Source organism: Papilio polytes, unplaced genomic scaffold, assembly GCF_000836215.1.
Source record: "Papilio polytes unplaced genomic scaffold, Ppol_1.0 DF824303.1, whole genome shotgun sequence".
NCBI lineage: Eukaryota > Metazoa > Arthropoda > Insecta > Lepidoptera > Papilionidae > Papilio > Papilio polytes.
This window is the reverse complement of record NW_013524901.1, coordinates 1572303-1598084: the sequence shown is the minus strand read 5'-3', so window position 1 is coordinate 1598084 and position 25782 is coordinate 1572303. Positions and strand designations below refer to the sequence as shown.

The window sequence follows — 25782 nt, the reverse complement described above, 5'->3', positions numbered from 1 at the left end:
TGTGGGAATTTGAGAAGCAAACTTTGTCTCCGCATAGGAGAAGTCATAGGGGAATAGGAGTGCTGGTACTGCGGCGCGCCAATCTCCTTATCCTCAGCTACTAAGCGGGGTCACACCGTTGCGGCTGGGTGAGGCTAAGCGGGGTTAATTCCGAAACTGCAGCCGGTGAGGTCTGCGGCAGGACCTAATAATGTGAGATACGCTTCTCAATGTTGAAAGATCAAGAATTCCCGCTTTTCTAGTCTCCGTAGTCCTGAGGTGGAGGACCTAGGGGTTATCCGTTGCCCGTGTTTAAGAGTCGTGTAGAAGACGCGCACGGTTTTCTTCAGATTTTAGGGAGGCTTGTCCTCTATAGAAACAGGCTGACGGCTGACGTAGGCGCGGACGTAGATGTGAGCAAAAGCGTTCCCGAAGCCCCGCCAATAACGTGTGAAGAACACTGTAAGGTTTTTAGTTGGTGCGAGTCCGAATCCGCAAGGGCAGATAAAAGCGAAGATATAGTAAACACAATCTTGTGCAAATTAATAATTTGGTGTTAATGTTTCTTGTCTTGTCTTTTGAAAGTTTCATTTTTCTCTTTTCTATGATGTGTAGATGAGGCTATAAAGGTCAGAGAGGTCATAAAAATAATGAGAGGTATATTTAAAAATCACGTTGAATTAGAAAAATAATAGAAAAAAATAGCCCTTACTGGTAAAACAAGTTAAAACAAAAATAAAATCGAGACGAAGAGTTCGGGCTCTATACTAATTAAATTAATTTTGTTCAAATGACAAAGTTAATTTAATGAAAATTTAAAACGTAAATACAACAAAATTGGTTATAGAAACTTTGCTAATATACAATTAGCAATGTTATAAACAATTATAGTACTATGGGAACCATCACCAATACATACAAATGCGAATTGAATATGGCCCAAATAGCACGGACATTGATAATTTATAAAACCACACACTAAATAACATCACCCTAAAATCTTACAAAACGTGCTTAAAACGCTTTTAATAGCTAAGTCCACATCGGTACACTATCCTTGCCTGTTACATATTGTTTTCTCTAAATTTTCAATGAAAATGAAAGAGACATCAATATATTCCCATAAGTACCACGATTTAAGACTAGCTAAAAATAGGATACTTTTGTAGACGTAGCTAATATTTCACCTAACCCACTTGCAGTATTAAGCGGTTTTAAATTTAATTCTGTATTGATTCAATTAGCAACACACAAACCACGAAACTATTAGAAAACAAACTGTGAAACAAGACGATTTTGATATACAAAATTGTAATAAGTACTAACAAACAGATTCAACATAATGTAGATCAGGAAATCGATTGATTTATTAAATTGTACGAACTAACATAAAATCAAGGAATAAGTAAGCAAACTATAAAATAAAAACAAGTATGTAGTATAATAATACACGGATAATTTAGATTCATATGCAAAAGCAACATGAAATATGCCGATTACATCAACATCAAAACTATTGAAAACGTTATACACTCTTGTTAGTGTTTATTCAGAACTAAAAAAAATTAGGAAAGAAGATCTAGCAACGTGTTAAAATTAGCGTTCCGCTCTTCATTAAAACAGAAATAAAAATATCGAGCAATACAAGCAGCTTGATAGTTCTAAGTGTAGACGATTTTGAATAACTTTATCTCAACACAATAATTTAGAATTTAGGCAATTCTGATGACAAGAAAGATTGCTATAACATTTTGCTAGGAGAAAGAATTTCAAACTAAAAAAAAGTTTTTAATTGTAATAACATGGATAGATATACAAAAATTTGTAATTTAAGCCTATGTAACTCGGTGATAACACACCTATTTATTGGTGAAAGAATTTTTGAAATCTGTACATTAGTATTTGAGTCATTTCGATACATACAAAAGTACAAATATTTCCTCTTGAAAATAATATAGAAGAAACATACGACCTTAATTTACAACATAATACAACGAGGACGTATCTAAAGAAATCAACAAATAAATAGAAAACGACGTCCTATGCAACTATTTAAAAACCTATTCTTCATGGATATTTTAGCATGAAAATGCGTTATCATTTACATTTCTTAGTATGGACTAAATAATTTTCAACAAAGCATAAACTCAAGCGATTAATCATATAAATTAAAGTTTATCTATCATTTATGTACAAAACAATTATAATAAATGTTATAAGTGCAGATTTGATCCAATATAAGTGTATATAATTCAAAAGGAAAAAGAAATTTGATTAAATTATTTCTGAATCTGGGCCCATTGTTTATTGAGTTTAATATATACGGCCAAAAAGGTGTTAAAACCAGTTTGTGTCCTGTCTATCGTGACGAATTGTTATGTACAATTTTAATATTGCATACATACGTTTGTATATAAATCCTCCATTATTTCCGTGATTGTATACACCGTTTCAATTTATTTTAAACAATTATGTTGGACACCAATCTAAATTGTTTCCGTAACCGTGGTAAATCAGTAAAAATTAGCTTTTAAATATGCTTGCAATGATCACCCCATAATTTAATAGTGTTTATAACATTTAGAACATATTATAATTCTTATATATACGAATAATTTCCGTTAATTATCGATTTTAAATCTTAGTTAAAACATATTTTTAAATAAAACCTGTAAAAAATATAGTAGAAGGGGATTATGATAAATATTAAATATGAATAAATATAATCTTCAGTCTTCGCTATTTAAGAGCATTTTATCTACATTTTTACATTTGATAGTATCTTAATATCATTTGAGTAACTGACGTTTCATTTAATTTCTTGCTTAATAAATTTAACATTCCCATTTCGTGTAAATTTAAGAAGCATTTCATTAATAGCATGAGTTCGTTTTGATTTTTTTTAATTTGCTCCATCTTAGGATGCAATATTATTATTTGTGTGATTATATTTCTTATATTAAAGATGTTATTTTTCTATATGTTTTTCTTTGATTTCTTATCTATGTGACGTTTTTCCTTTCCTCTAGGATTTACATTAAATTATTTAAAGCAAACTTGAATGCTTTATGTGGAAGTCCTACTAGAATTTAAGGTTACGTTTCTCTACATCTTGTGATGCAGGTTATGTATCTGATAATTATCTCTTGGTATTAAAATCACTAAAACCTGTCCTAGTTTCAGACATTTGCAATAAACATCACCATTCCTGTGATCAAAAAGAAATTGTCACATTTTATGAACAACTACATTTTATTAGTCATTTCTAACTACGAAACATCTAAAACATAAGGTAATAATTATATTTTTTTCTATTCTTTATCAGATTGGCCATAGACATTATAAAACTTTGCTTGTTACTATACATATGTGTATACATGAATCTTATTGACGCCTTAACTATGGTAAATAAGGGTGAAAAAGAAAAGCAATATTTTTGATAATAATTTGTATTCAATTTATAAATATATCAAGATTTTACCTCGGCATAAATGAAACTGACAATAATCTATTTAATCCAGGGTACACGCAAATTTCGACCTCGTACATAACACCAGACATCGAAAAGAATCGAAAAACTTATCGACTTCAACTGAAACGAAGAAAAACGCATTTTTATACCTGCACCCGACTTTCTCAGATACCGAATTTAATAATCTTTAATTCTTGGCGTAGAACTATGGACTGATCGGACTATAAAATTACTTACAATTAAAATGTATGGGCTCTTTAATGTTTTCGGTAAATTTCACCTTAAACTGTTACGTAACTCAAATAAATTTTTCGTTTACTTATTACCTATTATTGCCTATTAATATAATTTATAACTTATTACTATTACCGGTTATTAACACCATTGGATTATTATCTTAAATAATAATTAGCTTTATACTATAAATAATTAAATGTAAACGTATTCTTAACCGCTCTTTCGTATTCGTAACGAATTCTTAAAGCTCTTTTTAAAAACATTAAGTTTCTTATACCATATTTTAAAACACATCAATATTCCGATTGATCCTCATAAGTAATATGCAAAATGCTACGTTACCCAAAGCCACGACAAAAGATAGCACACCTAAATATTGGTATAAAACATTGGTCAACGATTCTTGTAATAAGCTTAGCCCATTAGTTAATAACCTTAGCTGATAAAAATTCTCCGCTTCCGTATCTCAATTTTCGAAACATATCAATCTGTATTTTAATGATGATCCTAGTAACCTCACAAAATATGGCGCAAAATGCTGAGATACCCTAAACCTAAAACCTAAAACATTGATCAATGATTCTCCTAATTATTTTATTCGCTTAACACTTACTACTACAACCTTATTGGATAAAAAATTTCCTCATCCGCATTTCGTATTTTAAAGCCGTTATTTTATTAACCTAATCTGTGTTTTAATAATCCTAATTACCTAACAATAATGGCACAAATTGCTAACATACCCTAAGCTGGGACAAAAGATATCACACATAAATATTAGTAAATCATTCTCCTAATATTTTTATGTGCTTATTTTATTAACATTTTTATGAATTAGTAAAAATAGCATTTTTGATAAAAAAAAAAAATCCGCTTCCGTATTTCATAGTTCGAAACATACCAATCTGTATTTTAATGATCCTAGTAATCTCACAAAATATGGCGCAAAATGCTAAGATAACCTAAGCCACGAGAATAAATACCGTGCCTACAACATTGGTCAAAGATTATTCTAATGTGTTTTTATGCGATGAACACTTAATAATTCCACCTTAATAAATAAAAAAATCTCCGCTTTCGTATTTCGTTCATCGAAACCTATCAATCTTCAATTTAATAATCCTATAACCTGACGAAAATGTCGCAAAATGCTAAGATACACTAAGCCACAAAAAATATAGTAGACCTAAAATATTGGTAAATAACTTTTCTAATATTTTAATATGCTTAACACTAAGTACTGACATTTATTTGATAAAAATCTCCGCTTGCGTATTTCGTTTTTCGAAACATATCAATCTTTTTTTCAATAATCCTAAAAACCTCACAAATATGGCGCAAAATGATAAGATACCCTAAACCACGATAAAAGACATCACACCTAAAACATTGGCCAATGATTCTACTAGTTTTTAAGCGATTAGCACATAATAATACGACCTAATTTAATAAAAATAATTTGCTCCCGTTCATCGTTTTTCTTCATCTATCAATCTATATTTTAATAATCCTAATGTTCTAACAAATAAGGCGCAAAATGCCAAGACACCCTATACTACAACAAAAGATAGCACAAGTAAAAAATTGGTCAATAATTCTTCTTATATTTTTTTAAGGTTAACTCTAACTAAGTATTACGATCTTATTGGATAAAAAACTACGCTTTCGTTCATCATTTTTCGTCACCTATTATTTTTTTTAAATCCTAATAACCTCACAAATATAGCGCTAAATGCCAAGATACCCTATACCACGACAAAAGATAGCACAACTAAAAAATTAGTCAATGATCATTTTTAAATTTTTATGCGATGAACACTTAATAATACCTACTAATAATACCTACTAATAATACCTTATTTGATAAAAAAATCTCCGCTTTCGTATTTCGTTTATCGAAACCTAACAATCTTTATTTTAATAATCCTGTAACCTGACTAAAATGTCGCGAAATGCTAATTACCCTAATCCACAACAATATATCCTAGGCCTAAAATATTGGTTAATTATTTTCCTAACATTTTTTACCCTTTAACTCTATACGATCTCCATATCCATATTTTTCGAAAAATATTAATCTTTATTTAAATGATCCTAGTAACCTGACAAAAATGTCCCTACACGCTAAGATACCCTAAGCCACGTAAAAATATATAGACCTGAAATATTGGTAAATGATTATCCTAAAAATTTTATACGCTTAACACTAAGTAGTACGACCTAATTTGATAAAAAATTTCAATCTGTATTTTAATGATTCTAGTAAACTTACAAAATATGGCTCAAAATGCTTAGATACCCTAAAACACGACAAAAGATAGCACACCTAAAACATTGGTCAATGTTTCTCCTAACCATTTTATGCGCTTAACACTAAGTAATACGACCTTATTTGATAAAAATCTCCGCTTCCGTATGTCATTTTTCGTCACCTATCAATCTTTAATTTAAAAATCCTAGTAACCTCCCAAATGTGGCGCAAAATGCTAAGACCCCTAAACCACAACAAAATATAGCACAACTAAAAAAATGGTCAAATACTATTGTAATGTTTTATGCGATTCATTTAATAATACCACCTTATTTGATGAAAATAATTCGCTACCGTTCATCGATTTTTTTTCGCCTAACAATCTTTATTCAATCCTAATAATACCCTATACTACGACAAAAGATAGCATACCTAAAAAATTGGTTAATGATTCTTCTTACATATTTATGCGATTTAACTTATTAATACCACCTTATTTAATAACAAAAATCTCCGCTTCCGTATTTCGTTTATCGAAACCTATCAATCTTTATTATAATCCTAAAAACCTAACCTAACCTAACAATAATGGCACCAAATGCTAAGATAACCTAAGCCGGAATAAAACATATCACACCTAAACATTGGTAAATCATTCTCGTAGCATTTTTATGTGCTTTAGAATTAGTAATAATAGCTTTTTTGATAAAAAAAATCCACTTCCGTATTTCATTGTTCGAAACATATCAATCTGCACTTTAATGATCCTAGTAACCTCACAAAACATGGTGTATAATGCTGAGATACCCTAAACCACTACAAAAGATAGGACACCTTAAAAGATTGGTCAATGACTCTTCTAATTTTCTATGCGATAAACACTTAACAATACCACTTTATTACACAAAAAATCTCCGCTTCCGTACATCGTTATATGTCACCTATCAATCTTCATTATAAATTCCTAATAACCTCACAAATGTGGCGAAAAATGTTAAAAAACCCTAAACCGCAACAAAAGGTAGCACACCTAAAAAGTTGGTAAATTTTCCTTCCACTATTTCTATGCGATTAACACTTATTAATACCACTTAATTTAATAAAAATCTCCGCTTTCGTATTTCGTTTATCGAAACCCATCAATCTTTATTTTAACAATCCTATTACCTGACAAAAATGTCGCTTTTGCGGGCTTACAGTATCTAGCATTTTTGCTAGATACCCTAAGCCACGAAAATATCCTAGACCTGAAACGTTGGTAAATTACTTTCCTAATATTTTTTACCCTTAATTCTATATGATTTTATTTGAGAAAAAAAAGCTTCGCTTCCGTATGTCATTTTTTGAAACATATCAATCTAGATTTTAATAATCCTATAACCTCACAAAATATGTCACATTACACACCTAAAACATTGGTCAATGATTCTTCTAATTTTTGATGCGATTAGCACATAATAATACGACCTAATTTGATAAAAAATAATTCGCTCCCGTTCATCGTTTTTCTTCGCCTAACAATCTTTATTTCAATCCTAACCTTCAATCCTTACAATCCTAATAACCTCAAAAATATGGCGAAAAATGATAGGATATCCTATACGACGATAAAAGATAGCACACCTAAAAAATTGGTTAATGATTCTTCTTACATATTTATGCGATTTCACTTAATAATACCACCTTATGTGATAACAAAAGTCTCCGCTTCCGTATTTTGTTTAAAGAAACCTATCAATCTTTGTTTTAAAAACCCTAATAACCGAACAAATGTGACGCAAAATGCTAAGATATCTTAAGCGTCATAAAAATATATTAGAACGGAAACATTGGTAAAACATTATCCTAATATTTTTATCCGCTTAACACTAAGTAATACGATCTCATTTAATAAAAAATATCCGCTTCCGTATTTCATTTTTCTGGAAACATATCAATCTGTATTTTAATGATCCTAGTAACCTGACAAAAATGTCGCAAAATGCTAAGATAAAAAGCCACGAAAAAATATCCTAGACCTGAAATATTGGTAAGTCCTTTTCAACATTTTATGCCCTTAAGTGATACAAAATTATTTGATAAAAATTCTCCGCTTCCGCATTTCGTTATTCATAACCTATCAATACTTATTTTAATGTTCCTAATATCCTAAATACAAGTAATACGTAAAATGCTACGATAACCTAACTATGATTAAAAACAACACCCAAATCATTGGTACACAATTCTCTTAATCGTTTTATGCGCTTATCACTTAGTAAGACTAACTTATTTAATAAAAGTTCTCCGCTTCTCTATTGTATTAATTTCACAAAATGCCAAAAGACCCTAAGCCACGATAAAAGAAAACACATCTTAAGCTTTGGTCGATAATTGTCCTAATATTGTTATAGTCCACTTAGTAATAAGATTCTATTTCATAACCAATGGACCTACCGATTTCATTTAGTATGCAAAATATTAAGATACCCGAAGCCGCAACACCTAAAATATTGGTGAATCTTTCTCCTAATATATAAACGTTTTTGATACTTAATATTAAGAGCTTAAATAATATAAAATTTCCGTTTCCGTATTTAATTTATTTAACATCAATCTTTATTTTAATAGCCTAAAACATTGTGTGAAACATACCATAAACAACATTGAAATATGATTCTACTAATCATTTTATACACTTAATACTAAAAACTTATTTTATAAAAAATCGCTTTCGTATTTCCTTTAATTTGCTAACTGCTAAGATACCCTAAGCCACTACAAACGAAACGACACCTGAAACATCGGTAAATTATCTTCTAGTATCCGTCTACGTATATCATTTTTCGAAACACATAAATCTTTATTTTAATAACCCAAACAACCCTCAAAAAAATGGCGCGAAATGCTAAGATACTTTAAGCCACGAAAAAAGATTTCACACCTAAGATATTGGGTAATAATTTTTTGAGTATTTTTATACGCTTAACACTAAGTGATAGAACATTATTTGTAGCCTACCTCGTAGCCCTATATCCGTAACCCTATTATCTCCTAATTTTTTTATACTTTAACACTTAGTAATACGACCTTATTTAATAAAAGTTCTCCGATTTCGTATTAAATTTAATACGCAAAATGATAAAATTCCCTAAGCGTAGGAAAATGTCAAATATTGGTATTAATTTGTCCTAATATTTGTTTCCTTTAACAATAAATGATACGACCTTATTTGGTTAAAAAATCCGCTTCAATATTTCATTATTACAACCATATCATTCTATATTTTTACGATCCTATTATTCTCAAATAATGTGCAAAATGCTAAGAAACCCTAACACACAACAAAAGATACCACAACTAAAACATCGATAAGTGATTCTCCTGACATTTTTGTGTCCTTAACACCAAGTGACACAACATTATTTGGTAAAAAATCTCCGCTTCCGTATTTCATTATTCCAAACATAGTAATCTTCAATAATCGGGTTACAAACCCGGTAATGTGCAAAATGCTAATATACCATAATAATGACACCTAAAACAGTAGTAAATGATTTTTCTTATATTTTTATGTACTTAAAAATTAGTAATACGACGGTATTGTTAAATTACAATTTTCCGCTTCCGTTTTGCATTTTTTAAACATTGCTCTTAATTTTAATTATCCTAATATCCCCATAAATTCTATGCAAATTACTAAAATACCCTAAGCCACGAAATAATATACTACATCTAAAAAATTGGTAAATCATTTTCCTAAGATTTTTATGCGCTTAACATTAAGTAATAAGACCTTATTTGATAAAACTCTTTGCTTTCGTATTTCATTTTTCAAAACATATCAATCTGTATTTTAATAATCCTAGTAACCTCACAAAAACAAAAGATAGCACACCTAAAACATTGTTCAATGATTATTCTAATCTTTTTAAGCAATAAACAGTTAATAATTGTACCTAATTTGATAAAAATTCTCCGCTTCCGTACATCATTTTTTGTCACCTATGAATCCTTATTTTAATAATCCTAATAACCTCACAAGTATAGTACAAAATGTTAAGATACCTAAACCAAAACCTAAACCACGACGAAAGATAGAACACCTAACAAATTGGTCAATGTTTCTTCCAATATTTGTATGTGCTTAAAAATTAGTAATAAGAGCTTATTTGATAAAAAAATCTTAACTTCCGTATTTCATTTTTCGAAACATATCTATCAATACTTTAATGATCTTAGTAACCTCAAAAAATATGGCGCAAGACGCTGAGATACCCTAAGCCATGACAAATTAATATTATACTTAAACATTGGTAAACGATTCTCCTAATATTACAAATATTGTTTAAAAATTAGTAATAAGAGCTTATTTGATAAAAAAATATCCGTTTCCGTATTTCGTTTTTTTGAAATTTTTATATATAAACTAATAAACTCACAAAAATGGCGAAAAATGATATCCTAAATCACGACGCCTAAAATATTGGTACAGCTTTCGTAATATTTTAACGCTGTTGGTACTTAATATTAAGACCTTAAATGATACAAAATTTCCGTTTCCGTTAAACATCAATCTTTATTTTAATGGTCTAAAATATTCTCATAAATAATGTGTAAAACATACCCTAAACAACATTGATATATGATTCTCCTGATCATTTTATGTCCTTATTTTTAAAATCTTATTTTATAAAAAAAATTGCTTTCGTATTTCCTTTAATTTGCTACCTGCCAATACACCCTAAGCCACCACAAACGAAACGACACCTGCAACGTCGGTAAATTAATCTCCTAATATCCGTCTCCGTATATCATTTTTCGAAACATATCAATCTTTATTGTAATAAATCTAACAACCTCACAAAAATGGCACGAAATGCTAAGATACCCTAAACCACGACAAAAGATATCACACCTAAACATTAGTAATTGATTCTGGTAATATTTTTATGTGCTTAAAAAATAGTAATACGACGACCTTATTTTATAAATTACTCCGCATCCGTATTTCTTTTTTTGAGACATATCAATCTACATTTTAATGATCCTAATAATCTCGCAAAATATGGCGCAAAATGCTGAGGTACCCTAAGCCTCGACAAAATATAGCACACCTAAAAGATTATTAATAATAATAAACTAGTCAACGATTATCCTAACATTTGTATGTGCTTAAAAATCAGTAATAAGAGCTTATTTGATAAATAAAATAACCGCTTTCGTATTTCATTTTTCGAAACCTTTATTTAAATACCCCAATCTTTTTTTAATAATTCATATAACCTCAGAAAAATGGCGCAATATGCTACGATGCCGATGATTCTCCTAATATTTATGCGCTTAACACTAGTGATACAACTTTATTTGATAAAAATTCATCGTTTCCGCATTTCGTTTTTGGAAACCTATCAATATTTAATTTAATGATCCTAATATTGTAAAAAAATCTCCTTATCGTTCTATGCGCTTAGCACTTAGTAATACTAACTTAATTTGATAAGTCCTCCGCTTCCCTATTGGAATAATTGCGCAAAATGACAAAAAAAAACCCTAAGCCACGATTAAAGAAACAACATCTTAAACTTCGGTTAATAATTGTCCTTCGTGTGCTTAACACTTAATAATAAAATTCTATTTCATTATCTGATAGATTGGTTAATCGACCTACCTATTTCATTTCGTATGCAAAATGTTAAGATACCCTACGCTACATCACCTAAAATGCTGGTAAATCTTTCTCTTAATATTTAAACGTTTTTGATACTTATTGTTAATGCTTAAAATGATATAAAATATCCGTTCCGTATTTCATTTTTTTTTTTTGCCATTAATCTTTATTCGTATGGTCTAAAACATTCTCATAATGTGTAAACGCTAACGTACACCAAAAACATAAGATACTACACCTAAAATATTGACATATGATTGTCCTTATCATTTTATGAACTTAACACTTAATACTGAAATCTTATTTCATAAAAATATTCACTTTCCTATTTCCTTTATTGTGCTAACTGCTAAGATACCCTAAGCCACCACAAATTAAACGACACCTGAAACATCGGTAAATTAATCTTCTAATATCTGTCTCCATATATAATTTTTCGAAACATATTAGTCTTCATTTTAACTATCGTAAAAACCTCACAAAAATGCGCGAAATGCCAAAATACCCTAAGCCATGACAAACGATATCAAACCTAAACATTGGTAAATGATTCTCGTAATAGTTTTATGTGCTAAATTAGTTATACGACGACCTCATTTTATAAAAAAAACTCCGCATCCGTATTTCTTTTTTCGAAACATATCAATCTATATTTTAATGATCCTACTAACCTCACAAAATATGGCGCAAAATCCAAAGAAACCCTAAGCCACGACAAAAGATACTACGGGTAAAATATTAGTAAATAATTTTCTTAATATTTTGTACGCTTAACACCAAGTAATACGACCTTATTTGACAGAAAATGACCCCTACCATATTACATTTTTCGAAACATATCAATCTGTATTTTAATGATCCTAGTAACCTTGCAAAGTATGGCGCAATATGCGAAAATACCCTAAGCCACGAAAAAATATATCACACCTAAAACTTTGGTCAATGATTCTCCTAATATTTTTATACGCTTAACACTAAGTGATATAACATTATTTGATAAATAATCTCTGCTTCCATATTTCATTATTCCATACATATCAATCTTTAATAATCCTAATAACCCAGTAATGTGCAAAATGCTAATATACCATATGCCTCGACACTTAATACATTGGTAAATGTTTCTCGTAATATTTTATGTGCTTAAAAATTAGTATTACGACGACCTTATTTTATAAAAAATCTCAACATCTTATTTCTTTTTTCGAAAAATATCAATCTATATTTTAATGATTCTAACAACCTCACAAAATATGGCGCAAAATCCAAAGAAACCCTAAGCCACGACAAAAAATACTACGCCTAAAAATTGGTAAATGATTTTCCTAATGTTTTTATGCGATAAACTCTAATACGACCTTATTTGTTACAAGTTCTGTTTTTGTATTGCATTTAATGCGCAAAATGCTAAGATACCAGCCAGAAAAAACAAACTACATCTCAAACATTGGCATATAAAAGTCCTAATATTTGTATGCCTTTAACAATAAGTTATACGACCTTATTTGATGAAAAAAATCCGCTTCCGTATTTTATTATAACAATCGTGTCAATCTATATTTTTACGATTCTAGTATTCTCAAATAATGTGCGAAATGCTAAGAAACCCTAACACACAACAAAACATTGATAAATGATTCTTCTTATATTTTTAAATGCTTTTTGCTTCGTAATACGATTACATTTTAAGAATTTGCCTGCCTTCGTTCATTTTATGTGCATAAAGTTAAAATACCCTAAGCCACAATACCTAAAACATTGGTAAATCATCCTCCTAATATTTTAACGCTCTGAAACTTAATAACACGACCTTAAATTCATGATATTTAAACATCAATCTTTATTTTAATGGTCAAAAATATTTTAATAAATAATGTGTGAAATGCTAACATACCCTACACAACATAAAACAATGTCAAATGACTGATTATTTTTACTATACGACTTTATTTGATAAAAAAATCTCTACCGTGAAATATTTCACGATTTTGAGTAATAGGTAGAGATACAATGCGCAAAATCCTATCATACCCTAAGCCACGACTAAAGATACTACAATTTAAGCAGTGATAAATCATTCTCCTAATCCATTTATGCGCTTAACACTTAAAATAGATCTTACTTAATAAAATAATCTCATAATCTTTTAATACCTTAACACTAAGTAATACGTCCTTATCTGATATAAAAATCTCCATTTCCATATTTCATATTTTTAAACATCCACATTTTATTGATCCTAATATTCTCACAAATAATGTGCAAACTTCTCATATAATCGAAGCCACGACAAGCGAAACAACACCTAAAATATTAATAAACGTTTCTCCTAATGTTTTATGCACTTAACAATAACTATTACGACCTTATTCGATAAAAAAAATCCGTTTCCGTGTTTCCTTTTTTGAAACATATCAATCTTTATTTTAATAATCCTATTAACATAACAAAATGCTATTATACAATAAACCTCAACAAATAAAACATTGGTAAATCATTCTCCTTATATTTTAACGCTCTAGATACTCAATAATACGACCTTATTTGCTAAAAATATTCCGTTTCCGTTTTTCAGTTGTTAAACATGAATCCTTATATTAATGGTCTAAAATATTCTTATAAATAATATGAAAATATACTCTAGGCAAGACACAGGATAATGAGTTACAAAAATTATAAACGATTCTCCTTATTATACACTTAGTTATAGCACTTAAATTGGTAAAACTATCTCCGCTTCCGTATTTGATTATTCGAAACGTCATCATCGTCATCATTATCACTATACGGCTGACTATACGACCCGACCGAGAGGCTCTGAATTTAATCTATCTAGTCTATCCGAAACTTATCAATCTTTATTTTAATGATCTTATTATTCTCATTAATAATGTTTCAAATACTAACATACCCTAATCTACAATTAAAGAAACTATATCTAAAACATTGGTGAAAGACTCTCCTAATCTTTATGCGCTAAACGACTGTTCATACGACCTTAGTTTAAAAAAACCTTTGCTTTCGTATTTTACGTAATGTGCCAAGATATCCTAAGCCATGATACCTAAAACATTGGAAAATGGTTCTCCTAATATCTGAATGCGCTTAATACTTAGTATTAAAACTTATTTGATAAAATTCCATATAAAAAAATTTAAAACACAAACATATTATTTAATGATCCTAATATCCTCATTAGTAATGCGCAAAATCCTAACATATACTATACCCTAAGCCACGACAAAAGCGACTACATCTAAAACGTCGGTAAAATATTTCTCCTAATGTGATATTCTAATGCGCTTAAAATTTAAGAATACGACCTTTGTCATGAATTTGCAATTCCCTATTTCCTTTTTTGAAACAGCAATCTAAATTTTAATGATCGTTAAATTCATAAATAATGTACAAAATCCTAACGTGTTAGCAACGATGTTAATTAGTATAACCTTATTTCATAAAATAATCTGTTTTGGTATTTCATTTAATGTGCAAAATTCTAAGATACCTTAAATCACGAGAAACGAAATGACACCTAAAAATTTCCTAATCTTACCTTAACACTTAGTAATACGACCTTAGACGGTAAAAAAACCTCCGTTTCCCTATTCCGTTTTTCAAACATTTTAATCTTTACGTGAATGATTCTGATCGTCCTGTATATATTGTGCAAAATATTAAGAAACCTTAAGCTACTATAAACTTAATGATACCTAAAACATTAGTAAGTAAATCTCCTAACCGTTTTACACATTAAATACTTAGTAGTACGTCCTTAGAAAAAAATCTCCGTTTCCGTATTCCGTTTTTTGAAACATATGAATCTTTATTTGAATGACTATTCTGACCAATATTGTTAAATTAATCTCTAAATCTTTTCATACCTTAACACTTAGTAAAACGACTTTATTTGATAAAATCTTTCAATAATCTCATATTCTCATAAATAATGTGCAGAATGCTAACATATTCTAAACCATAACAACTTAACCATTAGTAAATCGTTGTCCTAATATTTAAATGCGCATGACACTTGATTATACGACCTTTTTTTGATAAAGAAGTCCGCTTCAGATTTTTTTTTAAATTACCAATCTTTATTCTAATAATCCTAATAAACTCATAAATAATGAGCAAAATGCTACGACACCCTAAGCCACGACAAAAAATACAATACCTAAAGTATTGGTAAATGCCTGTCCTAATATTTTTGGTGATACAACTTTATTTAATTAAAAAAATAGCTTCCACGTTTTATTTAATATGCAAAATGCCAAGATATCTCCCTATGCTTAGCCAAAATACCTAAAACATTCGTTAATCATTCACACTTTAAAGAGCTGAAGATATATTAATAACAATTTATTTGATAAAAAATTGCCGCTACCAAATTTCTTTTTTGAAATACATCAATCTTTATTTTAATGATGGTTATGTGTAAAATGCTAACATACCCTTAGCCACGGCAAAACATACCACATCTAAAACATTGATAAACGATTCTTCTAATGTTTTTTGCGCTTAAAAACTAGTAATATGACTTTATTTGATAAAAATCTAAGCTTTCGTATTTTCCGTAACGTGCAAAATGCTAACATAACCTAAGCTACAACACCCAAAACATTGGTTCTTATAATATTTAAATGCGCTTAATACTTATTTAAATTATTTGATAAACTTTGCCGCTTCCGGATTTTATATTTTGAAACGAATCAATCTTTATTTTAATATCCCTAATAAACTCATATATAAAATGCAAAGATACCCTAAGACAAAAAAAAGACACCTGAAACATAAGTAAACGAATTCCTTAACCTCTTTGCTTTAGACTAGTATTATAATATTGTAAAATACACTATTATTTTGTCAGAGACATGTCGATCCTTATCTCAATGGTACCATTTTTCCAAATGTAAGCTAGAATCACAAACGACAGCGAAAACATCAGAATAAACTAGTATCTTGAACCTTAATTAAGTACGTGATAAAATTATCTGCGCATGCGTTTGTTTTTGATAGAAACATGTCAATCATTATTTTAATGATTTTAATATTTCTCATGAATAAAGTGCGAAATGTTAAATACATTAAGCATGTGGTAAGTAATAACATAAGATATGATACCTATGTAAAACATATGGAACCTCAATTCTATTAAGCAGATCCGTTATAAGTGATATAGATATTTCTAGACATATGCAGCACAACCACAACTATAACCACTGTGTTAGTATTAAAAATCTGTCTGATGCCTAGACATAAACGCATGCTTAACGAAAGGAAAGAGTACAACAGCATTACCGATTAATGCTAAAAATCATGAAAGATCGGGATAAGACAATTTTATATAAATAAAAAAAAATAGTAAGAAGCTGTGAAGCTGAAGTGTTAAGACGCAAATAATGTTCGTCAAATATTTATTACCACAACACTAATACAAATGAACACGTAAATATATTTTGATATGTAAGAAGATCAATCCTATAACGTAAATGTTATTTGAACACATAACTATAGATGGAGAAGAAATAAAGATGTTAATTAGAACAGCGTTGTAATAAATTAATACAAAAAAAAAGATAACTCTTGTGAAAATAACCAATAATGAAATTAACAAGCGATATACACAGATTTTAAATTGAAATAGTTATAAACATAACAGATATTACAGACATAGTTGTAACGTGCAATATTGTTTGTACCCCATTAAAAAAACCACATGTGAAATGTGAGATCTAACGAGAGCTGTACAAAAAATCATAGTCCAAAAGAATATAGACATGCCCTAACATGCTTATAGCATCGCCACAAACTACAAAACTTCGGAAAACTTAAGAAAAACATACTTAATGCTTCCTTATGTAATGCAAGAATGATAAAAAACAGGAACTGACGAATACTCAAAGAAAATGTGACGTGTACAATTTACATAGTCCAAAAATTTGCTTTAGTGAAGATAAAAAAACATTGCATGTGAATGCCCACACAAAGAAAAATAAAGAGGGTATATAAATATAGTACATAAATATACGTACATTTATATTGTAGATCTAAATTATATATTTATAATGAATATATTATGGAGGCTATAGATAGGCAACAAAACATTTGTACTAATCAACAAGATTGTGAACTAAAAATTTGTAACAATATTGACCCGTTGTTTCGCAACTACACAAAATATGACTGTTTAAATAAGAAAAACACAAACGTAAAATTTTCGTGATCCTAGATTAGGATTAACTGTAAAAGTGCCTTTATTCTTAATGCTAGTACGTAAAAATCGATCAGTTTAGTTATTATTTCGCTTTGTAAACCTAAAAAACGTACTTTTGAGTTAAGACTAACAGTTGAATATAGTTTTTACATAGCAATCTTTGCAACTCACTCTTATACGTATTTCCCAACAATTCTTATAAACTTCTGTAATGTCCAATCCAAAATCCATATTACTCTGTTGTACCTATAAATATTTGCTACTAAACCATTCCTATTAAACTACTACGAAGTAGGTATATACTTAATTTTAAAGTAAATTAATATCCTTGTATATTAATAATTCAGAATTTTTGTCACCCAGTTGTTTCTTAATTACCTTCCTTATCTAAATTTTTAACGTATCTTAAATTTACGACGACTTCACTTTTGTGTATGAATAAGCAAGTAAAAATTCTTTCGCCTCATTTTATCGCTCGTATAAGTGACATTGATAGCTTAATAATTCCTTTGCTTAATTATAAACAGCTTAATTTCCATCGGTTATATCGCTATATATGAATAAAATGGCACGTCAAAATTCTTTTGCCCTCTGAATCTCCAACGGTTACATCGATGTATTTTAATAAATTACCATGTCAACATTTTTTTTAACCCTAAGAACCGAATCTTAATTTTATTGTTCGCGTAGTTAGCATTTGCTCCTTAATCAATCCATTTTTTTAATGTTAAACCAAATGACCAAAGAACCAGGTCAAAATTCTTTCGCCCTAAGATCCCAAACCTCATTTTATTCGTACAATAAGAATTTGTTCATAAGTGATACCTATTTATTTCATATCTCAAATTTTCGTCCTTTTTATCTTAGTACGTTAACAAAATAGTACATCAAAATTATTTTTCCATACAAATTACCGGCGGTTATATCGTCGTTTGTAAAGAAAACAAGCAAAATTCGTTCACCTCTAAAACTCAGGCCTAATTTTATTGTTCGTTTAATAAGCATTTGCTTCTTAGAGATCACTTACTTTTTTTTTTCATACATATGTCGGAAGTGACGAGCGTCTTGCAGATGTTAATTCCGAAGGTAGATCATAGATATGTTAACTTATCCTCCATTGTAGGAGTGCGTATGTCGGAGATAAAGAAATAATCGCTTAATATCAGGAACACAGTCCTTGAATCTTTAGTGAAAAATACAAACACATTCATTGATTGCAAAGTTTTAGAGAGATTAACCAAATTGACTTTATACGAGCTTACGACCAAAGCGCATCTTTGCACATTCAATAACACCGGCCACCTATTATTTGATTGCCGCCTTAACATCTGTCAACCCAATCGGGGTTTTCCGCAAAAAAAAACTCAGTTATAACACCGATTCAAAACAATTTCAAGTATTGTCAGCACACAAAATTATTATTTGATATTAGCTTTAATTGTTCAAAAATATGTCACACAGTCAAATGCTACAAAGGCGTTTCAGTCGACATAGTTTTGCTCTGGGGACCTATAACGATTCGAAGACAAAAATTCTTCCGCCCTATGAATCTTTACTATACTTTTTCTTCCGATTCAAACTGCCTACATCAAAGTTCACTTATTCTTCATTCATTTTGTTGAAGCAGATCATTTGTTTTACGATCGGTTCCAGTTATTGTTTTTCCTTTTCAGCTAGATCACTAATTTGCATCATCAAAACTAATTTTCTACACTTTTACTTCCAACTCAACACACACTGCCTACAGCACAAGGTTCGTTTGTGTTTAGATTGATCCTAATTTCAAGTAATACAATGCAATACTAACTGATCGTGTATTTTTCCGTTGGTTCAGTAGTATTTCCAATTCACCTAAATGGCTAAATTCGCATCATTACATTATTATTGGCTAAACTTTTCCTCCCAGGTTAAAATACCTACAGCACAAAATGCTCTTAGTTTGATCTCAATTTTAGAGTAATACTGATCATTTTTATTGCCTTTCTTGTAAATTACTTTGTATCATACAAATATTTTTTTAATAAACTTTTCCTTCCAGGTTAAAATACCTACAACAAAAAGTACTTTTAGTTTGATCTCAATTTTAGAGTAATACTAATCGTTTATTTCTCCGTCGGTTCTAGTTATTGTATTGCTTATTCTCATAAGTTACTTTGCGTCATAAAAATATTTTTTTAGTAAACTTCTTCCAGGTTAAATACCTACAGGGCAAAGATCGTTTAGTATGATCTGAGTTTTAGAGTAATACTAATCGTTTATTTCTCCGTCAGTTCTAGTTATCGTATTGATTATTCTCGTATAGTTATTGTATTGCTTATTTACTTTGTATCATAAAGATATTAACAATATTTTAGTAAACTTTTCCTTCCAGGTTAAAATATCTATTGCACAAAGTTCGTTTAGTTTGATCCGAGTTTTAGAGTAATACTAATCGTTTATTTCTCCGTCGGTTTTAGTTATTGTATTGCTTTTTATCGTAAATTACTTTGTATCATAAAGATATTTACAATATTTTTAGTTAACTTTTCCTTCCAGGTTAAAATATCTATTGCACAAAGTTCGTTTAGTTTGTTCTGAGTTTTAGAGTAAAACTAATCGTTTATTTCTCCGTCGGTTTTAGTTATTGTATTGTTTTTAATCGTAAATTACTTTGTATCATAAAGATATTTACGATATTTTTAGTAAACTTTTCCTTCCTGGTTAAAATATCTATTGCACAAAGTTCGTTTAGTTTGATCGGAGTTTTAGAGTAAAATTTATCGTTTATATCTGCGTCGGTTCTAGTTATTGCTGTTGTCGTAAATTATTTTGTATCATTAAAATTTTCCTTCCAGGTTAAAATACCTGTACTACAGTTTGCTTGGATCCATTTTTTTTAGCAAATATACTTTATATCTTCGTCAGTTCTAGATATTGTATTTCTTATTTGTTTAAATCGCTTTGTATCACAAGATCATTGTTTGCCAAACTTTTCTTTCGAGGTTATAATACCTACAGCACAAAATCAGTTTAGTTTAATTTCAATTTTATTCTCGTAATTATATTTCTCATTCACCCAAATTGCCTATTTAGCATCATAAAAGTTTTTTTTGCTAATCTTTTCCTTCCAAGTAAAACTATACCAACAGTAAAAAGTTTATTTAAGTTTGATCTTAATTTACTAAACGTTTGTTTTTCCGTCGGTTGAAGATACTTTTTTTAAAAAAAAAACATTTTTACTTCACTTTTCCATATATGTTAAAATACCTACATAAAAAATTTCGTTTCGTTTTATCTCTTCTCTAAAGTAAAAGTGACCGAATATTTATTGTCTTTTCCAGTTATTGTATTTCGAATTCATCTAATTGCTAACTTTGTATCATAAAAATTATTGCTACACTTTACCTCCCAATTTAAACTACCTAATTACAAAGTTGATTTGGTTTAATATCACTTTTTTATTGTTTGTTTTGCCGTCGGTACTAGATATTTGTAATATATAGACAAAATTAAAATTGACATTCTTTCGCGCTAAAACTGTAGAGTCCTAATTTTTTAAGATATACGCCATTCCGGTCCGAATTTGATATACTAGTGTAGAGAAAAAAAAGTACAATTATAAAGCTAGATTTCAATAGTGTAGCCTACGTCTAAATCAGTTAATATGGAAGTTGTCCAGGTCATAGACCCCTAGGGTCCATGAGAGCTGGATTTAAATTTAGGCGTTATTGAGTTGTAAATGGTGGTCCACGAAAATTCTAGCTGGCGTTAAGAACGCACTGAAGGCTTATTCCTTCAGTGCGCTCGTTTGTGGACCACCGAAATGTAGTAGAATTAAAAATCAAGTAAATCTTGATTCAATCCAACTACATTTGTATGAAATAAATATTTGAGAATAAAGTAATTAAACGAATAAACGAAATAAATTGAGTACCTAAACAATTCTACAAAAACACACGTATCTAACATTTCGTTTCTCGCAGTTAGCCGTATACGATTAATATTATATACAAGTCGATAAGCATCCTATGTCTAAATCAGTTAATATGGAAGTTTTCCAGGTCAAAGACCCCTGGGGTCCATGAGCGCTGGATACAAATTTAGGCGTTAATGAGTTGTAAATGGTGGTCCACGAAAATTCTAGCTGGCGTTAAGAACGCACTGAAGCCTTATTCCTTCAGTGCGCTCGTTTGTGGACCACCAAAATGTAGTAGAATTAAAAATCAAGTAAACCTTGATTCAATCCAACTACATTTGTTTGAAATAAATATTTGGGAATAAAGTTATTAAACGAATAAACGACATAAATTGAGTACCTATAATAATCGTACAAAAACAAACGTACCTAACATTTAGTTTCACGCAGTTAGCCGTATACGATTAATATTATGTAGAAAGTTACTTAGATAATGTACAAGTCGATAAGTATCCTACGTCTAAATCAGTGAATATGGAAGTTGTCGAGGTCAAAGACCCCTGGGGTCCACGAGCACTGGATTTAAATTCAGGCGTTAATGAGTTGTAAATGGTGGTCCACGAAAATTCTAGCTGGCGTTAAGAACGCACTGAAGGCTTATTCCTTCAGTGCGCTCGTTTGTGGACCACCGAAATGTAGTAGAATTAAAAATCAAGTAAACCTTGATTCAATCCAACTACATTTGAATGAAATAAATATTTGGAAATAAAGTAATTAAACGAATAAACGACATATGTTGAGTACCTATAACAAGTCTACAAAAACAAACGTACCTAACACTTAGTTTTACGCAGTTAGCCGTATACGATTAACATTAAGTACAAGTCGATAAGTATCCTACGTCTAAATCAGTTAATATGGAAGTTGTCCAGGTCAAAAACCCCTGGGGTCCATGAGCGCTGGATACAAATTTAGGCGTTAATGTGTTGTAAATGGTGGTCCACGAAAATTCTAGCTGGCGTTAAGAACGCACTGAAGGCTTATTCCTTCAGTGCGCTCGTTTGTGGACCACCGAAATGTAGTAGAATTAAAAATCAAGTAAATCTTGATACAATTCAACTACATTTGTTTAAATATTTGGGAATAAAGTAATTAAACGAATAAACGAAATAAATTGAGTACCTAAACAATTCTACAAAAACACACGTATCTAACATTTAGTTTCACGCAGTTAGCCGTATACGATTAATATTATGTACAAGTCGATAAGCATCCTATCTCTAAATCAGTTAATATGGAAGTTTTCCAGGTCAAAGATCCCTGGGGTCCATGAGCGCTGGATACAAATTTAGGCGTTAATGTGTTGTAAATGGTGGTCCACGAAAATTCTAGCTGGCGTTAAGAACGCACTGAAGGCTTATTCCTTCAGTGCGCTCGTTTGTGGACCACCGAAATGTAGTAGAATTAAAAATCAAGTAAACCTTGATCCAATCCAACTACATTTGTATGAAATAAATATTTGGGAATAACGTATGTAATTGATTATTGAACGTATAAACGACATAAGTTGAGTATGAGAATTCGAAAAAAAAGTAAGTTACACGCAGTTAAACGATTAATGTTATAAAATACCTAGATAGTATGATTGTACAAATTTACCGAAAACAGAGCCAATTATATCTGTACCTAACTCCAACCGAAAAAACTTGATCAAGTCCATAGACAATTACGCAAATTCAAAGGAAAGGTTTTTTTTACGTAAAACGGTTAACAGAAATATTTTGAAGAGTTAAAAGAAATTGAAACATTTTTATAGATCCTTACCTCACATTTTACTTTCCCGAACCAGGATACAAGGCAAAATAAATTAACCTCATGATGGATTATATTTATTGTTCAAAGGTCGACAGCTATTACATTGTAATGTATTGTGGGAAAGATGAACAATCAGCTTATTCTAATATCGTGTCTTGTTTATTTATACTTATAATTGTGTATTTCTTTGTTCAAATTGTTTATTATATTTTATTATCTATCATACTGCAATACTCTGTTCCGATAGCCGACTTATTCACGATCTACGGCCTTCAATCTACTGGATACGGAAAATTCCTACCCAGACTCCTAACTAAAAATCCTCCTTCCATTAAACCGACCGGTAAGCTCCGACTCGACCTAAATAGATCATCTGAAAATTAATTATAGTTTTGCATAGAATCTTTATGGCACACAATATTTAACGTTATGCGGTAGAAAAAATATTTACATGCAGAACTGAAATCCGCTTTTTCTAATCTTTGATGTTTTCCATACATTTTTTATACTTAAGTATAGTATGGTACAAGAAAAATTTCAGAAAAAGCTAAATGTGTAACATTCTTTTTAAAGCGCTTAATGACGAATGGTTTTCAAAAAATATATGCGCTATGAACAAGTAAAAATTAGTATTAATATGTTCATGAAATTTAAGTTTTTTTTTCGTTTTTTTTTTTAAACAAACCGATTAAATGGTTATGCTACTGCTAAATGAGCTAACTTAATCTCTATTTGTGTAAAATACTTTCCTCGTTTATAACGAGTTTAAATACCTTTGTTTTCAAAAAAATTGATTTAGCGCTGCCTGGTCCTGACGATTATTAACGCGCCTTATTATCGACTTGATTATAAGCCAATACGTATTACTACAGAGTAGCTGCAATCATACGCCTGCGTGATGCTGAACATTGTGTGGGACAACGGCGGCGTCGGTGATGATTGAAGCAAAATAAATCAAAACTCCTGAAATATTATAAAATGGAAATATAACGGATCAAAGTAATTTGCTCTTTTTTTTACATGGCAGTCAAAGTATATGCAAGGTTAGGTGTTAATAAAAAAAAAGAAAAATTTTTGTGCTAGAATTAATTACTTATGTATTAACACTAGTAGAATCCCAAATCATAAGCTAAAATGTTAGATCTTACAAAATCCCTACAGTATTCTTGTATTCTTAGTATCAATGTAAAAAAATCGTAAACGAATAAAGTTCTGAAGCACTAGCATAAGTAGATAGTACTTTGGAAAATTCTCAATAATCTTGCATAATATAAATCTCTTACAAAAATTTATTATACATGGTTGATATTTTTGTTCGCAGTCTTAAACATCTTATTCCTATCTAATTCTTAAGACTATGACTTAATTATCTACAAGGTCAACATGACGTCACGTAATGGCGTCGTTACGCCAAGTCGATATCCGAAATCAGAAGAAATATTCCATGGAAATTTTAAATTATGAATTTCATGCTGTACAAATATATAAAACGCTTGTTATACAGATTGAAACCCTACAAATTTCTTTATAGTTTAACAATATACAACGTCACCATTAAACCAACGTCGCCATTTTGAAACTTAAACTTAGATTGACCACGCCCTTTCGACCGTAGACCACAAGTACAATTTATGCGCAATAACAAAATCCGTAAAACTGTATCACTATACCTATGTTAAATAAATATTTCAAACTTAAATTACCTACCTCCAATTTTACACGATTTGGGCAGTTTGATGTCAGCAGTTTTCGTCAACCGGGCGATGACTCCGCCATCTTGGCATGAACGCGTTGCTCACGGCGTTATACAATTCAGCTTGCAATACTCTACAGCATTTAGGCTCCTACTACTTATATCCTACGTTTCTACAATAATCAATTAAATGTATTCTACAATAAAAGGAAGAAAATCTAGTTTTAAAAAACATTTTAACTACGACCCAACCTCTATCCTAAGATCCCTAAAACGGTATGACGTGCGCAAATTTGCGAAAGCCCTTATATGCAGTCGATAGCAAGATAACCCAACTAAATGGAGACGTATAGACATTTGACCGCATACCCATTGTCACAAGGAACGTATAATTTAGTAGGGTTATCTTTCCAGAACATTCCATCACGGTGGTAAAAGAGACAATGCCATGTGCTAAAAAGAGAAGGCTATATACGTTCTAGAATAATCTATTTCAATGATGCAGCTGTCGGGCACATGAAAGAGATATCTGAATAGGCTGAAAGAGACAAAAAATTTGCGGGTTGCGATGGA

At 30.2% G+C, this 25782-nt stretch overlaps 1 long non-coding RNA gene across 3 annotated transcripts; it reads right to left on the bottom strand.

The window, feature by feature from the left end:
* Positions 1-798: 798 nt before the first annotated feature.
* On the bottom strand, positions 799-25489 carry LOC106100952. Of its 3 annotated transcripts, none has more exons than XR_001225475.1 (5): positions 25462-25489; positions 25224-25382; positions 24290-24479; positions 23526-23889; positions 799-3571 (listed from the first exon to the last, which is right to left on the bottom strand). It is a non-coding gene; the product is annotated as an uncharacterized LOC106100952 (long non-coding RNA). The 3 variants fall into 3 exon arrangements; XR_001225476.1 differs by having other exon boundaries at positions 799-3187; positions 3461-3571; positions 25224-25478; XR_001225474.1 differs by having other exon boundaries at positions 25224-25478.
* Between the last annotated feature and the right edge of the window lie 293 nt (positions 25490-25782).